We start from the raw sequence: 19,023 nt of genomic DNA, 5'->3' as shown, positions 1-19,023 counted from the left end.
TCCAAAATTTTGCAATAAATTCCAGCAATACACCGTACTGCCAGGGATCAAGTGGTACCAGCTGACTAAGGACATGTATCTGGCCTGATTTTAACCAGAGGCAGGAATCAGGCTAGTGCCCTAGCTTAAACTAACCAATCGTGACTCCCAGAGACTTCAGTTCATTTCGATATATCCCAACACAAACTCCCAGGTGCAAATCCACAAAACAGTGAAAGGCAATGAGAGCAGCGGTCCCTAATTCGGGGAGGGGGAGGGGTAGTGTCAGAACTAAGTTATTACAACTGTTTTAGATACGGAGTAACCCTCCTCTAACCAAGCCTTCCTGATGCCCTTAAACTCCAGCATCTAAGGTCCTGCCCAAACATACTGTACCTGAACTCCTGTCCCCTTGCCAGAATGTAATGCGACCTCCTCCGATTCTTTCCACCTGCCAGTAAACCCCTTCTCGCTGTAATTCAATACTTGAACTCAAACTATTGGCTTATCCTACATTCACAGGTCAACCTGCTCTAGCTCTGACAGCACATTTTCAACCTGGACTACATTGGCCTGTGCTTGATGGAACTGTGCAGAGGCAGATTAACTCCGTATGTAAACCATGATCAAGCTGTGTTTGAGCCATATCCCGGCGCTGGGGTGTTTAGGTAAGTTCACCGTGAGTAGTCATTTACTAGTTTGCTCAACAGCCGATTCAGGGGATGCCAAGAGGGCCCAGACCCCAGGGGTGGTGTAGGGAGGGGATATGACCTTGGTCATGACCTGCTCCATTAGGAATAATTGATGGAAAGCTGATATGCCATGACTGTCAATGTTTGTGATACAGAGAACGATAACACATTGACCTGTGAGCAGTCAGTGTTTGTGTTCAGTAATGTGAATTGATGATCCATTACATTCTTCACCATTAACCACCATCTGCTCCTCATCTGTGCACCTGTCTCTTGTGGATTTTAGCCTTTTTTGCTCATAGCAGATCTCTTGACATTATTTTCAAATGTTATGAAAATCTTCAGCAAAGTGGTTCACAAACTTGTGAAAGAATCTTTCAGCTTAACAGCAAAGGGCGAACATTACAGCTCTGAAGCGTCTTTTACCCAGTCTATTAGAATGTTATAGGCTAGGTACAGAGTAGAACTCTCTTTATCCTGTCCAGTTAAACCCTTCCACAGCAGGTCCTGAAAGGAGACCTGACTGTTAGACTCCCATTTTACAGTCAACTTGTAGTCTGATGATGCAAAGACTCTTTTCTTTAAATGTGTTGAACTGAAGTGCTCGATCTATCACACGTTGCCTCCAAATTGTCTCCATTAGCTGGACTCTTAATTCTAACTACAGTCCAACATTGACAGGAATGTGCTCTGACCACAAATTTAATTGGCTTATCTAACACACCGCAACAATGAATGGTCTTTTGGCAAGAACTCATTGAGACTCCCACTCCACACTGGGAATGATAAGAGGTATTGCTTTCTTGACAATCGTCCTGGCCTCTGCCATCAATTGCTTCAATTCTACCTGACGTTCATTACAGAATTCAGAACGATAACGCACCACAATTTCCAGTGTTGGCAGCACAAACCAGCAGCTGTGATTTCACAGCAACTCAGTGAGTCATGGTGTCACAATTATCGGAGATCTGTACCACAGCAATAGTGAGCAGGTCAGTAGTGGAAATAATTCACTGCTACATAAAACATGACATAAATATAAACTGTTGTTATTGTGGAAAATAATTCCACCTGCACCTTAATTTGTTGGCTTAAAGATAAATTACTATTTGTGTCCTGCTCTCTCCATATTCTCTTTATGCCAATGTTAATGGATTTTCCTCACAACCATTTGAAAAGATCATGCGCGGCACACAGATGATCAAATTTTGGCTTCTCCATTCTTCTACCTCCACACCTCACAAACAATCTCCCACATCATTGTCCCTGCCAGCAAATTGAATCTCCCTCCATATCCCCTGTGCGCTGTAGTCCTCAATCATCCAAACATATCTATTGTTCACAGTCTCATTGCTCTCTAGCTCTGCTCTGTATTCTCTATAATGCTTGAATCTTCATCCTATTGTGCAGAATAGGCTGGATTCTTCTGCCAAAGTAATGATGGGTCCAAAGCTATTTACATGCAACAGCTGCAGCAACATCAGGTGAAAGGCAGATGCACAGATAAATTCAAGAATCCACAAGCTCTGGCCAAAACAAACTAGAAGCACTACTAGTCCATTCAACACTTCAAGCCTGCTGCTATATTCAATTAAGATTATTGGCTGATCTGTTTGTCCCATCTATCCTCAATAATGTTTGATTCCCCTGCCTAACAAGAATCTATTTGCTTCTGTCTTAAAATATTCACTAACCCTGCCTCCTAAGTTCCTAAGTCACACAAAATCTGAGAGGAAAACATTCCTCATTTCACTCTTAAAAGGGTGACCACTAATTTTAAAACAATGTCACCCAGTTCTGGACTCTCCACACAAGGGTAAACTTCCTTTCTTCATTGTATGTACTGAATAATTGTCAGCCTCATGAAAGCGGCATTTCACTGCTTGACTTACTAACAATGTGAGTACCATATTCAGGAAATAAATGTAAACTTAAGTACACCGCAGACAATCAGAGGCAGATGTGAATTTATCACTGCCATTGGGCCAGTCATACAAACACTTCATGATCAGGGCAGCAATAAATCATACTTTGCATTCAATGAACAAGTGTCTCTTGTCTGGGTCACAATGTTGATTGTTGCATGGTGTTCCAGGATGAGATAAATTTGATTTCCAAACAGCCCTCCAGTTCCTGGATTTTAAACACTGACAAGATTTGAGATTGTAATGACAGTCAACTGCTTGGAATGCACTACATAGGGACGACTGGAAGAGTAAGGACTGGAGATAAAAGGAGGGAAGGGAGAAGGACGGATGAGGAATGGTAAAGAAGGGGAGAAGGAGACAGAAGGGATAGAGGAGAAGAGGAAGAAGGAGATGGGGGAGTGGGGTGGTGACAAGGAGATGTAAATTGTGGAGCTCCAAAGGTCAGAATAATGTGTCCAATCATGTTGGACAATATGGGTCCTCATGGCTATGTTGTTGAGGAAACATATCCTTATGGTGCCTAAAACAGGCCTGGAACTGGGAGCGAACATAGCCACATCAGCCAACACACCTGCTCCTACACATGTTGCACTAGACTGGCTGGAGTAGTGATTACCTGGAAAATAGACCAACAACTTCCAGGAACCCACTGATCAGGTTAAATGCCTGCAAGACTGGTGCTCCCTGAAAATCCTCAGCCCCTTTGAGATGGCAGGTTGAGTGTTTGCAATGAATAAACCAGGTTGAAAATCCTGTGAATTACTGAGGGACAGCTGTACTGTCACTGGGGCAGGTGTGAGGAGTATAGCACTGTCAGTTCTAAGGAAGTGCTGCATTGTCAAGGAGGGTCATTGCTGAGAGTGGTCAGTTTTGACAGAGGGGCAACATGGAGAATGCACCATATAATCAGGGCAGCAGTTTGAGGGGATATTGTGCTGTAGGAGGCTCAATGCTAAAGGCGTACTACACTGTTGAATGGGCAGTGCTAAACCAATACTGTATTGTTAAAGGATTAGTACTGAGGTTTTGCTGCCTTGTTGTATGGTCAGTTCTGAGGCAACCCAGAAACAGCAGATAGTCAGTTGTGATGGACAGTTACACCGTCAGAGAAGTGCTTACGGAGGGTTATACGATATATGGGCAGCTCCATCAGTGAGTTAGTGTGAGGGAGAGCTACACTTTCTCAGGGTGTAGGAGTGGGGGCAATTACTAAGGGAGGGCTGCACTGTTTAAAAGTTAGTTATCAGGGAGCACAGAGAGCTGTTAGATGCTGACACAATACTGACCTGTTGACAAATGAGCATTTCATAGTTAGAAGATCAACACTGAGGGAGCACTGCGCTGTAACATGTAATACTCCAATAAGCTGGTTGGTGAAGGATAGAATTAAAACTAATTTGTACACACTTTTAAAATGATTTGTTTATGGAGTTACTCTTTTCAAACATACGCCTCCTCAACCATAGGATTTGGAGCATGTGAAACCCAACTAACGCACACCAACTACATACAATTAAACATAATTAATATCAAATTAACATAAGTGGCCAATACTGAGAGACAGCTGTGTTGTATGCACTGCAATGACAGCTACTACTAGATTGTGATTAGTGTGACAATGATGAACTCAGCCCTGTTGACCCTGCAAAGTCCTCCTTACTAGCAAGTTTAGTGCCAAAATTGATAAAGCTGCCTCACAGAGTAACTGAGCAACAGGATTCCAGCAAAAGCACTGAAGGCTTATACTCATGGAAATATGTCTCGCACTCAACAGCAGCACCATCTTGGTGACAGCATAGTGAGGAGGGAGGGAGTTACTGTAGGAGTCATGGGACACAGAACTGTACAGCACAGGAATGGGGCCTTCGGCCCACGATGTGCCGAACATGATGCTAAATTCAACTAATCCATAAGACCATAAGACATAGGAGTGGGCCCATCAAGTCCACTCCGCCATTTAAATCATGGCTGATGGGCATTTCAACTCCACTTCCCTGCACTCTCCCCGTAGCCCTTGATTCCTTCTGAGATCAAAAATTTGTCGATCTCTGCATTGCAGGCAACCAATCCCTTCTGCCTGCCCATGGTCTATATCCCTCCATTTCTTGCATATTCATGTGCCTATCTAAAAGACCCTTAAACACTCCTATTATATTTGCCTCCACCACCACCCCTGACAGCACATTCCAGACTCCTACCACTCTCTACATAAAAAACTTGCCCCTCGCATCTCCTTTGAACTTGCCACTGCCCCATATTAAATGCTTGCCCCTTAGTATTAGACATTACAACTCTGGGGGAAGAACCTTCTGACTGCCAACCCCATCTGTGCATGTCATAATTCTATAGCCTTCTATCAAGTCTCCCTTCAGCCTCCGCTGCTCCAGAAAAAAACAACCTGAGTTTTCCTGGCCTCTCCTTATAGGTTATACCCTCTAATCTAGGCAGCATCCTAGTAAACCTCTTCTGCACCCTTTCCAAAGCCTCCACATCCTTCCTGTAATGTGGTGACCAGAACTGAACGCAATACTCCAAGTAGCCTAACCAAAGTCTTACAAACAGCAACATGACAGCCTGACTCTTGTACTCAATTCCCCAACCAATAAAGACAAACCTGCCATATGCCTTCTTTACCACCCCATGTACTTGCATGGTCACTTATAGGTAGCTATGGACTTGAACACCAAGATCCTTCTGTACATCAATCGTTAACTGTCATTATACTTTTTACATTATACTTTTACATATATACTTTTCCTTAACATTTGATCTCCCTAAGTGCTATACCTCACACTTACATGGATTAAACTCCATCTGCCATTTTCCGCCTACATCGGCAACTGATCTATATCCCGCTGTATCCTTTGTTAACCTTCTACACAATTCACAACTCAAACTGATCTTTGTATCATATGCAAACTTATGAACCCAGCAGCTACATTTTCATCCATGTCATTAACACACATCACAAACAGCAGAGGTCCCAGTACAGATCCCTGTGGAATACCACTAGTCATGGACCTCCGGCCAGAATAATACCCTTCCACTATTACCTTCTGCCTTCTTTGGCAAGCCAATTCTGAATCCAATTAGCTGAGTCCTCAACATTGACACCACCCCGGACACCATGAAGTCTCACAGCATCAGGTCAAACATGGGCAAGGAAACCTCCCACTGATTTTTATAAACTTCCTCTCCCAGCAAATGAATCAGTAACTTCCAGATTGAACACTACTTGTAAGAAGCACTGAGGGTGGTAACAGTGCAGAATATACTCTGGCTGGGGTCTTCAATGTCCAGAAGCACAACAAGTGACCGAACTGGTTATGTACCAAAGGGCATAGCTTCTAAACTGAGCCTGAGGCAGATAATAAGCAAACGAACAAGTGCCAGTGTGATCATTGATTTCGCAATGGGGTTCAGAGATCTTCAATCGCTCGTGATTTCTGGCCACCGCACTGCAAGCTCAGTTCCAACATGAGAATCATAGAATCCCTACAGTGCAGAAAGAGACCAGTCAGCCCACTGAGTCCATACTGACCCTCCAAAGAGCATTCAATCCAGACACAGTACCACCCTATCCCAATAACCTGCACATCCCTGAACCCATAGGCAATTTAGTATGGCCAGTCTATCTAACCTGCACATCATTGAACTGTGAGAGAAAACCAGAGCACCTGGCGAAAACCCATGCAGACACTGGGGAAAATGTGCAAATTCCACACAGTGACCTAAGTTTGGAATCAAACCCAGGCCCTTGGCACTGTGAGGCAGCAGTGCTAATCACTGAACCATCGTACTGCCCAGTAATTGTCTGTGAATCCTAGAGATTACCTGGTATATCCTTTACAGGCATCTTCCTGATGGAAAGCTGGAATAAGTCGTTTTACATTGTACACGAGTAAGCCATCTATGACTGTGAATTTCTGTCAGTGCTCAAAAATATCTGTTTGTAGCCAGATCTCAGGATGTTTGATCTGGCAGATTTTAACACTACACTGTAAATGGTAACACATCCTCAGTCAGTTCTTGTCGAGTTTACTTGAGTCTATTTCGGCTGGCTGTCTAGTGGTTCTTCCAGACATATGAAACATTTTTTTTATGCCATCATAGCTAATCTCAATAGATTCTGCCTTGTTTTTGGATTCTTCCATGAGTCTAGCAAACTCAGTTAAATGTTCTACCATTGCCCTTTGACTGGTTGTTTGAAAACTGTTTGGTCCTGGACCAGTTTTCTTTGATTTGTTTGTCTTTGGACAGACTTGGTATGATCTGATCCCTCTTGAGCCATGTGCTCTCCATTGTAACTAGATTCTACTCCTCGTCCAACTTCAAGACTTCAGGCTCATGACAAGTGTTCATGCTCATGAATGAGATTCTTTATTAAGACTTCCATATACATTCTCTACCATCTTACACTGTTGTGTTGCAGTGTCCACTCTAACATTACTTTAATTTGAAAGCTGTCTTACTTTAACCAACTGATATTATCTCCATTAACCACAACATGCCTCAGTGGGGCGACATGCAGAAAATCAAGATCTGCTCCTCCTCGATGCATCCTAATAGCTAAAAGATGTTTTTTTTAAATAGTTAAACAAAATTGGACAAATTATCTGATTTCCTGCCAAGGTAGACAGAAAGCATAGACCAGGTTACTGCATTTAAAAGAATTACACCTTATTATAGGTAATAAGACTCCAGCTATAAGTAAATGGTGATAAACAGTTGGTACAGAACGGTACAAATTAAAATGATATTCTCTTTATAACCTTCCAATAACATGTACACAGACAAAGAAAGACAGGGAAAATAGTTTATGACAGAACAGGACAGTGAAGCAGTTCAGTGGTTTCTGTTCACAGGTTGCTGAGATGATTCTTATGATTCCCATGTTGGTCAGAATGTCGCTTTCAGTTGTCTTCCTTTAGGTGCTTCTACTGGTTTTTAAGAGTCAGAAGGTGGATACTTTACCTATAAATGGCCTCTAAGTTATCAGTTAAAAGTCACAGCTTACAACAACTGCAAAAGGAAAGCTAAATTGGTTTTCTTCAGGTTTAAAATGGAGTTTGACTGCAGAGAACAGTGAGACGGCTTCGTGCCGGTGGAGGTTAAACCATTTTTCACTTTCTTAGCCCCAGCCCCAAGCAGTTCAGTTACCTGAGAATAGATCACCTGATTGTTGGCAGGCAAAATGTATTTGTCTTTGCTGACTGGTCACTAATGCATAGGCCAGTCAACCTCTTGTCCTCACCCAGCTATATCCATACACAGGACACCTCAGCTCCAAAACATCACAACCATTTCATGCTTGTTCAAAGTGCTGCTTATATGATGTATACTATAAATGCCAGGTTTCTTGCTCTATGATTCTATCATATGATATCAGGATTCTAGAAAGAGTGTGGGCCAAAAGAACAATGTTTCAGTGGCGGAGGGAAGAAAGACAAGAATGCTTGTGGAATTATGGCATCCAGCTTTTGGGGAGTGGGGTGAGGTCGGGAGCTCAGTTTAACATTGCACCCAAAGATAGCACCTTTGATATTGCAACAATCTTTCAGAGTTGATCATCCAACAGCGCAAATTTATTGCCCCTCAGCAGCGCAGGGCTCTCTCGGCACAACCTCTCTGAAAGAGCAGGTATCCTTTTGTACAGCTTCTCAGGTATTTCAAACCTTCCATCACCCTTTCCTTCCAATAGTGCTGTACTCACTACTGATCCTCCATGATTACAGTACCCCTTGCTACTGCCTCTCTGTCAGTGCATCCTATTTAACAAATTGTTATGAAAGGGTTAATGATGAAGAGTGTATTAAGCTCCACCCAAGATGGTGATTTCATCATGACTTCATTGTAAAAGGCAGTATGAACACATTAGGAACTCTTACAGTGATGACCAATATCTAAGGTCTCCCTGTAGTCCTGGTAATGATATCTGTCTTATTAATGTAACTTTTATTTGACTGTAGTAATGCAATAAAGGATGCCTTGTTTAAGACAAGTGACATCTTTTTGTTGAGACTTACTAGCAGTTTAGCACTACTGCTGTAAATGGATTAGGACCTTAGATCCAGTTAAGGGAAGGGTTTAGTAATAGTAAACTACCCAATTGTAAATTGATTGTGGTTCTTGTCACATCATTCCAAAGTACATCGGACAGCACGTCCAATGCAGTGACAGTGATGTGACTCTACATCCTTTTCCTCAAATTTAAATATTTCTTTACAGTGATTTTGATTATAACTAGGGGTCTACTCATCAGGGCCACCTTCTACATCAGAGGTTTCTTTTTAATGGTAACCTTCAAAGCTAGTTCTTTCTTCCTGTCTCGCTCTCTCTTACCCCTCTCAATGGTGGAATGAGATGGCTTTCTTCCAGTTCTTTTGGTTTTTGGTAATTATAGCCCATTACTGTCAACTGCAGAGCAATAGGAACCTCTCAAGTATATGGCCTGTCAGTTGGACCTAGGCTTTTGCTTGAGTTACAAGTTCTTTTCAGAGCCTTTGAGGATTTTTTGTAAAACTGATGTCTTTTATGGGGGAGGTTGGAGGTTTAAGTGTGACTCAATTATCAGATCCTTGCTAAACTACAACTTAAAAATCTAAAGGCTGTTGTCAAGCAGCATTACAAGCTAAAGGTTCTGGCCCCAGCTTGTCATCAATAAATGAAGAACCACACAGTTCACCTTCTCGCCTTAAGTTGCAAAATAAAACCCACATGGTACATTCTCTGCACCACGGTAATGTCCTTACCCTCCCCTGCTGCCAGCCTCTGGCTAGTTGGGCTTTTAAATTGCCTCCCTGCACTTTATTTCTGGCTTAGTGATGTTGAAATACTCTTATGGCTTTGGATGGCTTTAATGGCTACTGCAACAGTGCTTTGTGGTGCCTGCTCACTATGATGGCAATGCTCAGCATGTTCTCTGTTTTTTTTCATGTTCTCCATTTTTTTACATTCTATCCTTCCAGCCTGTTCCCCTTGCCCAAAGGGATTGTTCACTTTATTCATGGAGTTCTTATGCTTCTTCATTCAGAGCTGAACCACTTTCCGACAGATCCTCGTTTCCCAATGAACTTGTAACTGCCAGATATCACCAGCTTCTAGCTCAGACTTCCTGCAGCAATTCTTTAACCCAGTCTGAAGTAAGAGACCTTAACATTATGTGTTGTATCTCCCTTGTTGATCTTCCCACTAATTTTTCTGCAGGTTGTTCAACTGCTGCAGTTTTTAACTGTCTGTAAAAGTACTTCTTAGTCTTTGAAGCTATAAATGCCCACTCACTGTTGTCATTGTGGTACTAGGAAATTATCTGCATTTCTGCCACCATGTGTATGCCACTGCTAAAGTGAATTCCAATGCACACCGCTGATCACTGCTTTGGATGTGCTGTTCGATGTACGTTTGAACAATGTGACAAGAACCACAATCAATTTACAATTGGGTAGTTTACTATCACTAAACCCTTCCCTTAACTGGATCTAAGGTCCTAATCCATTTACAGCAGTAGTGCTAAACTGCTAGTAAGTCTCAACAAGAAGATGTCCCTTGTCTTAAACAAGGCATCCTTTATTGCATTACTACAGTCAAATAAAAGTTACATTAATAAGACAGATATCATTACCAGGACTACAGGGAGACCTTAGATATTGGTCATCACTGTAAGAGTTCCTAATGTGTTCATACTGCCTTTTACAATGAAGTCATGATGAAATCACCATCTTGGGTGGAGCTTAATACACTCTTCATCATTAACCCTTTCATAACAATTTGTTAAATAGGATGCACTGACAGAGAGGCAGTAGCAAGGGGTACTGTAATCATGGAGGATCAGTAGTGAGTACAGCACTATTGGAAGGAAAGGGTGATGGAAGGTTTGAAATACCTGAGAAGCTGTACAAAAGGATACCTGCTCTTTCAGAGAGGTTGTACTGAGAGAGCCCTGCACTGCTGAGGGGCAATAAATTTGCGCTGTTGGATGATCAACTCTGAAAGATTGTTGCAATATCAAAGGTGCTATCTTTAGATGCAGCATTAAACCAAACACCAGGCCTCCCCCCACCCCACCCCCAACACCCCAAAAGGTGGATGCCATAATTCCATGAGCAGTCTTGTCTTTCTTCTCTCGACCACTGAAATACATACTTTATTTTTGGCCCACAGCTCTTTCCAGAATCTCTATATGTAAAAACACTGGCTAATTCACATGACAGGTTTTAAGCTATGATGAGGATTAGTACAAAATCAATATTCCCTCCATTACCCTCCATGAATTCAGACTAATCACCTCTGATCTAGAATTCAAGAGATTAATTATACGTCCTGTATGTGAATGGAAATGTTAAGATTGCCAACATGCTGAATGATGCTGCATCATCTGCCATCCTGTGGCAGTACTGAGTACTGCAACATGCCAGATTTTCACAGACCGCCATCAGCAATTCAGCATCCTTGCCGAAGCATCCTCATCAGTATCTCTGTAGGAAACTGAATGAGGGGTCCTCCCATTGAGGGGTAATTGAAGTGGAGCTCTCAGTGCGATAAATGAATTGGCCATTGTGTAAAACCCCACCTTTTATTACAGATTTTTGTCCGATGTGTGTGACAAAGGATACAGAGTAAAAGGTCAATAGTTGAAGTACACATTAGCAGTGATCTTATCAAATGGTGGAACAGACTGAAGGCACTCGATGGCAACCTACAGTTTCAATGGGTGTAGGGGTGAAAAGGCTCCTAGTATTTCAATGGATTTGGGTCAAGGGGCTGATTGATCATTTCCTGTTCCATTCAGTTCAGTTCCATTGAATTTAGGAGGAATGAATTAACCAAAGATAAATCTCGCAGTAGCTACCCAACTGGAAATTACTAATATTAGGTGAAACAGGATTGGAACCAGCTGTGAAGCTCTCCAAAGTGAGGTAGTTGAATTACTGCCTCAGACTTACCACGCACACAGGAGTATACAGATAAACTATTCAGGCGTTTAGTCACAAATTGAACTGTTTTATGACAATGGTCACAGAAATCATTCATCTGGGAGTGACGGTAATGGTGAATATTGTCAGTAAGATCAAAGCAAACCATTGAACCATGACCACACGACTTTACATTAATCCCAAGTAGGAAACACTCAGGTCGAACACCCACCTAACCATTTAAAAAAAATTATTCATTTTAATAGCCATTTCTTTCTTGATTCTTGAAGATATTCAGTCCTGACTTGCAGGAGTTGCACTGAGGATGAAACACTTTGGAGGGGAGATCTTAACAAAAGACAGAATTTGACCCAGCTCATAAAGTATTCAGTGTGTTCATAAAACATCCCAAAAGACTGGATTGAACAGCTTGGAGATCTATTATTAATCAACCAAGGACTAATGTCCTTTACTAAGCCAACTAAAAGCAATGATTGGTACTTAAGATTTAGTAAATACCCGAAAAATAATTGCCAAATATATGTCAATGGTCACATTATGTATCTGTGCAATTTGCTGAAGAATGTACTTATCTGTCAACCAGTGGAACTGACACGTCAGAGTGGAAGGTGTTGGAGATGACACAAGGAGCAAAGAAACCATCCATCTCTTGTGGAATGAGACTGGCAGTTTCCGGGATGGAACAGAGATACACCTGTAGTCAATCGCTGCGAACACACAGTGGTTCAATCATCTGGAAGGATCTTCAATCAGGATATCACAGTCCTTTTCTCAGCTCCTAAATCTTTTACATATTCCTCTAATTCCACATTAGTGACTGTTTCCATAGATCCTTTTGGAATAGTTTGGAAATAGTAATAGTCCCAGTCAAATTAAATGGTGATAGATTGGTAAGTATTGATGTCCAAAGGGACCTAGGGGCCCCTGTTCATAAATTATTGAAAGTTAACATGTAGGTGCAATTAGGTGGGGTTAATGGTATGTTAGCCTTTAACACAAGAGGATTTTGAGTACAGGAACAAAGAAATCTTGCTTCAGTTCTAAGGAACAGTGCCTGAAGTATAGTTGAAATTTTGGACCTCTTACCCAAGGATGTACTTTCCATAAACCTGTGATGTACTTTCCATAAACCTGTGGTGCATTCCTGGGATGATGGAACTTTCAGGAGAGATTAAGGAGATTGGGCTTGTATTATAAATTTCAAAGAATGAAAGACTTCACAGAAATTTACAGAATTCATAAAAGATATAGTCCAGATAGATATTTTTCTCTAGAGAGGATAGAACCAGGGGGCACACGAAGCCTCAGATGTAGAGCAAAGCATTTAGAATGGAGCTGAGGTGGAATATCTTCACTCAGATAGGGGTGAATCTTTGGAATTCTCTTTCGCACAGGCCCATGGAAGATTAGTCATTAAGCGAGTTCATGACAGAGATTGATAAACATAGAGGGAGGAATCCTATAGGGGCCATGAGTGACATGGGCTTTGGCAGGATCTGTGACAGAATCAGACAAGAAGTCCCACAAAGCCTACATTGACGTTGGGAGCAACTCACTGCAGGTTTTATGCTTTTGCCAAGCAGCAAGGAGTGTTTCCCAAACAAAACCAGAAACTGTTGGAGAAACTCAGCACGTCTAGCAGCATCTGTGGAGAAAAAAAACAGAGCTAGTGTTTTGGGTCCCTTACAGAACAGTTCCTCACTGGACAGTAGCAAATTGCCAATTAAGGGGAATTATAATCTGTTGAACACCTTACCACTGCTGCAACTCATCTCATTAATACTAGCCTTAATGTGCTCAACAAACCATACATCAAAAATTCTCAGCACAGGGTTCAGAGCAAGTTCCTAATGACTTCAGTTTGCCACTGGTTGGAAAGAATTTCCACATTGTTCCAGCACCAACAGTATCTCTGGGCATGATCCATGGGACCCACCCATACACAACAGCTGTCCATCTACAAACCCCCCATAATCCTCATTACCCCTCTCTAAGCCACTTGCAGGATGCTTAGGAAGCATAAACCTGTGTTGGGGGCACACCAGCAATTAGCATTGAAAGGCACTGCAAGGACACTTTACACAGAGGGACAGGATTGTACCAAGCTGCATCACAGAACTGCTCACTTGCTCTCATAGTCTTTGCTCAGTTGGTGCTTACCTGCATGTTCATGGTACCCAAGCTTCACCTTGCCGTGCTGTGCCTGTTAGCCTTCGGGTTCTAGCGGAAGCGCCGACATGTTATCAGCACTGCCATATTGACATGCTGTTTTACACAGACATGCGGCTGGTCATTAGGGATCCGTCCAGGTAAATGCCTTGCTGTACAGCACACCAAGATGTCCTACAGTATGTGTGCCATCTGCCTGCACAGCAAACACACTGCACTTGCATTCAATCAAATGGCCAACTGGGTGAGGGCTAGTCATCAGTTGGGGTCAGTGCAGTCTGTCAGGTAACGCAACTGCACAAGAGTCAGGTAATCAGGTCGTGTCAATCATTGGCACATTACACACACAGTAAAGGGCCTTAGCCATAATCAGTCATCAGCTTGGGCCCTTCATGGTCAGGGGTCTGTCTGACTGCAGTACAGGCAGTGGTTAAAAGTCAATCCCTGTGTGGCCAGCATTAGCAGTCTGAAGAATTGTATATCATCAGTCAGGGGTCAGGTCAGTCATGTCTAAGGGCTGCTTGTTGAAGTTGACTGGGGCAAATACAATCTTAGATCCTTCACTGTATGACAGAGCTCACCTGCATTTGGCACTACCAGCCAGACAAGACCTGATTGACACCCAGCTCCAGTAGATGAGAGCTGGGAACAGTGGACCATCATGGACTGGAAATTGGTCATAATGCCAGCATACAGTTGACAGTATCGGGACAAACATTAGGCTCTGTGGGTTTTGTTTGTATTCACTTTTGTTGAGGGTGAATAAAAGCTCATGTCAGGAATTGTCCCATTGCAAAGTTCCCTTTGAGGACAATGACAAGCTGTGGGTCTACAGTGGCCATGAGGGACTCTCTAAGTCACCTCACCTTCGATGGGATAATTAGATGGAATGTAGCTCAGGACAGTGGACTGGTGATTAAATAGTGACTGAGATGAGAGAATGGTGTTGTATGCATGAGGGAGCATTAGCCACGTTCGCTGTGTGTTCTGGCTGCTATTGCCACAATATTGCCAGTGAGGGGTAAGATGGATTGCCAACAATTGTCCTGGTGCACAGCAGCCTTTTAAAGATGGGTCAGGCACAATGAATACCCAGCTTTTAGCAGAAATTTGCTGAGAGGCGAGCTGTTTCAGGAACGGGCCATTGTAAGATGTGAATAGAATTGAGCATGAGGGATGCCATGGGGAAGGATAGATAACTGGGACATGTTTGCTAAGATATGGTGAGAACACTCATTAGGTCTCGCAGTGAAAATCCTCCCCAAAAGAAGTTTTCATATATGAGACCTTACCTCCAGCCAATAAAGGCTGTGGTACCCACAGACTTGGTGATCACTCAACTGCACAAGAGTCTACCTCAAAGAATCAAAGACAAAACCAGAAGAGCAGTAGTAAGAAGGGAAGACAGACAAACAGGGAGTAGTAGATAGAGAAAGGGAGAGAAATAAGGAAAAACACAGAAAGGAAAAGGGGAATGACACAGAAGCAGGGAGATACACAGCAACAAGAAAATAGTGATGGTGTCAGAAAGAGAGACAGAGAGGAGGAAGAGACAGGATAAACAGAAGAGACAATGATGCGGAGAAACAAAAGAAAGTGAGTGGAGCAGTATACAGAGGGAGAAAGATGCAAAGATAGCAAGTGGGGAGACTGTGAAAGGGGAAGAGAATGCAAAGAGAGAGAGAGAAAGACAAGAGAGGTGGGCAATAGAGAAAGAGAGCAGAAACAAAAGAGGGGGGGAGGTTATTTCACTTACGATATGGTGCTTTCTTAACGGTTGAAGGCTTCAATTTAAAAAGTGCCTGGGTTAGAGCCAATTGGAACAATGGACTCATGGGGGCTACAGCAAGTGATTTGGGATTAGTTACCTGCCCTGTTAAAATGGCATCTGTTTAATGCGAGAAGACAGCCCAATTCTACTTGTCAACTGGAATATCCTTTTCCTGTACAAAGCCTATTACTCCATACCTGTAGCACACTCCAATGGGCAATAAGACTTAGCTGATCCCCTATTATCCAAACTACCCCTGCCCCCACCCCCCACTGAAGGGAGATCTGCTGCTCAGATCATGGAGAAATATCCAAGCATTATGTTCACAGATAAGACACTTGAACAGTATTGTTATGCTGAGACCAGCAATGAAAACATACTGCAAAACACAGAATTAACTTGTTGCAATTTACCTGAAATAGCTGTTTCCCCTACTTTCTAAATTATTAACCATGAGGTATTTGGACACGTCTTTTTTTTCTCTCAAATATATTTTTGATATTCCTAGTTGTGTCAAAAACAAAGTTGCCTGAAAAAGTAGTGGAGATTTTTAGGAGCAGCTTCCAAAACTGGATAAATACATGAAAAAGCAAAAGAAAATGCACATGATGAGGAAACAGCATCAGTGAAAACCAATTATGCAGCTTTTTTTTTCAAAAACACAACACATGGACTGCATGCCCTCTTTCTGTACTAGAAGAGGAGACAATAATCTGAGATTGAAACTTTTGGCTCACCCATTGCCCTCTGTAATTATTTGCATTAGACCAATGCACATATGAAATCCAGCATCTAATGGAAGACATGCACCACGTGTCCCAAATATTTATCTCTCAACCACATCACTAAAACATAATCTAGTTAGTTACACATTGCTGCTCATGGAATCTTGCTGTGCACAGACGGGCAGCCTCATTTCCAACAGCACAATAATGATGACACTTTATTGGTGAAAATCAATTTGTAACATCTGAGATTGTTAAAGATGTTACATAAATGAAATGCTCAGTTTGGCTTTGACAAGAGATAGTTATGTGAGTAAAGCAGATTAAATGATGTTTGAGCTGATTTAGGAACAACACAAGCTGGTTTTAGCTTCTATGTTAATTTGTCATACCATGAGTGAGAGATGATAATGAATTCTTTAGATAAGTGCATAGAAATCAAGATATTGACCAGCCATTGACATTACGGCTGCTTTCAGGTGATACATTAATGCTGAATTGTCGGAGTATTGAATCTAGTTTAGTGCCAACTATATATTGTATAGATTACCAATATACTAACAAAGACTAGATTAATATCCATACAGGAGACATCGCTGAAAAAGGGGAGGAAATGTTTTTAATCAGACCAAAAGGCTTTCATTAACAGGGGGATTGAGTTTAAGAGGCGTGAGATCTTGTTGCAGCTCTGTAAAACTTTGGTTAGACCGCACTTGGAATACTGCGTCCAGTTCTGGTCGCCCTGTTATAGGAAAGATGTGGATGCTTTGGAGAGGGTTCAGAGGAGGTTTACCAGAATGCTGCCTGGACTGGAGGGCTTATCTTATGAAGAGAGGTTGACTGAGCTCGGACTCTTTTCATTGGAGAAAAGGAGGAGGAGAGGGGACCTAATTGAGGTATACAAGATAATGAGAGGCATAGATAGAGTTGATAGCCAGAGACTATTTCCCAGGGCGGAAATGGCTAACATGAGGGGTCATAGTTTTAAGCTGGTTGGAGGAAAGTATAGAGGAGATGTCAGAGGCGGGTTCTTTACACAGAGAGTTGTGAGAGCATGGAATGTGTTGCCAGCAGCAGTTGTGGAAGCAAGGTCATTGGGGACATTTAAGAGACTGCTGGACATGCATATGGTCACAGAAATTTGAAGGTGCATACATGAGGACCAATGGTCAGCACAACGTCGTGGGCTGAAGGGCCTGTTCTGTGCTGTACTGTTCTATGTTCTATGTTCTAAATCTTAAGGGCTCTGTGGATACAACAGCTCTCCAACCTGAACATGTCAAAAGACTTTATTTCTGGTTTTCTGTTATAAAATAAATTTACTAACTCTAAAGATGACATATGTTATGGTACAGGACGCAGTTATCCAGTTCTCCAAGTACTTTCATTTAATGCCAATCTCCTGCTTTTCCCGGTTATCCTGCCCATTATTTAATTGGAAACACTAATCCAATTTCCCATTGAATGCTTCAATTAAACCTTCCTCTATCACACTTCTCGGCAGCAGATTCCAGACACTAACTACTTGCTGTATGAAAAAGATTTCTTTGTCACCCTCACATTTGCTTCCTTTGCAAGAGACTTTAAAATCATTCCCTCTGGTTCTTGATCTATTTACAAAGGGGAATAGTTTCTCCCAAGCTACTCTGCACAAGCCACTCATGACTTAGAAAACTAACAAATCTCTCTCTAGCCTTCTCTCCAAAGAAAACCATCCCAACTTCTCCAATCTTGGTCCATAACTGGAACCATTTTCATAAACCACTTCTGCAATCTCTCCTATGAACTCCCATCTTTCCTATAGTGTGGTAACCGGAGTTTGTCACATTATTCCAGCTGAGATCTAAGCAATACTTTACACCAATTCATCATAACCTCTCTGCTCTTATACTTTATACACCTATTAATGAAGTCTAGAATACTGTCTACTTTACTAAACAGCTCTCTCTTCCTGTCCTGCCACCTTTGATGAATTAAATACAAATACACTCAAAAGTGTCTCTACTCCTATGCATCCTTTACAATAATACTTTAGTTTATACCGTCTCTCCATGTATCAAAGTGCATCAGCTCTCACTTCTCTACATTGAACTTGATCTGCCATCTATCTGCCCACGTTCTTTTGAAATTCTACACTCGTCCTCAGAGTACAATTTTTCCCAAGTTTTTTTTTATCGCCCATTAACTCTGAAATTGTCCTCTGCACACCAAGATCAGCTTGGATCTTAATACCAACCCCTGGGGAACTCTACTGCAATCTTCAGCCAGCCTATAAAGTACCTATTAACAATTACTCTATTTCCTATCCCTCTGCAAATTTTGTAACTCCATTGCTACTGTTCATTTTATTCCACGACCTCTCATTTTTGTCACAAGAATGTTGTGTGACAATGCATCAAATGCCTCTTGACAGTCCATGTATACCACAACCACGTTCCCTTTATACGTTCATAAAACTCTAGGCACTTAGCTAAGCCTGGTTTTCCTTCAATGATTTAATGCTGACTGTTCCAAATCGACATATATAGGAACTGAGGAACCAGAATAGGCCACTCAGCCCATACAGCCTGCTGACTACTTAACATGAACATGGCTAATCAAATACTGAAATGCCTTATAGCCACACTATCCTCATAATCCTCTATATCATCAACACTCATTTATCAACCTTTACTTCTTTTGTATGCTAACACTGACGATCCACAGCCCTCTTTGGCGGATAAGTCTAAACAAAAACCACTCCTGAGTACAATAAAATTCTCACTATCTGATCCCTTTAATTTTAATTGGTGCTTCCTGGTTCTAGGCTCACCAGCCAGGGGAAAT

At 42.0% G+C, this 19,023-nt stretch overlaps 1 long non-coding RNA gene across 1 annotated transcript in view; it reads left to right on the top strand.

Annotated features, from left to right (window-relative positions):
* LOC125462298 (uncharacterized) overlaps window positions 1–19,023 on the top strand; it is a 46,461-nt gene that overhangs the window by 13,815 nt on the left and 13,623 nt on the right. The window contains exon 2 of the long non-coding RNA XR_007249637.2: window positions 502–647. This is a non-coding gene — a long non-coding RNA (uncharacterized LOC125462298). The remainder of the gene's footprint in view (window positions 1–501; window positions 648–19,023) is intronic.

Source organism: Stegostoma tigrinum, chromosome 23, assembly GCF_030684315.1.
Source record: "Stegostoma tigrinum isolate sSteTig4 chromosome 23, sSteTig4.hap1, whole genome shotgun sequence".
Lineage (NCBI taxonomy): Eukaryota > Metazoa > Chordata > Chondrichthyes > Orectolobiformes > Stegostomatidae > Stegostoma > Stegostoma tigrinum.
Note: the sequence above shows the minus strand (reverse complement) of the source record. Positions and strands in the feature narration are given on the sequence as shown.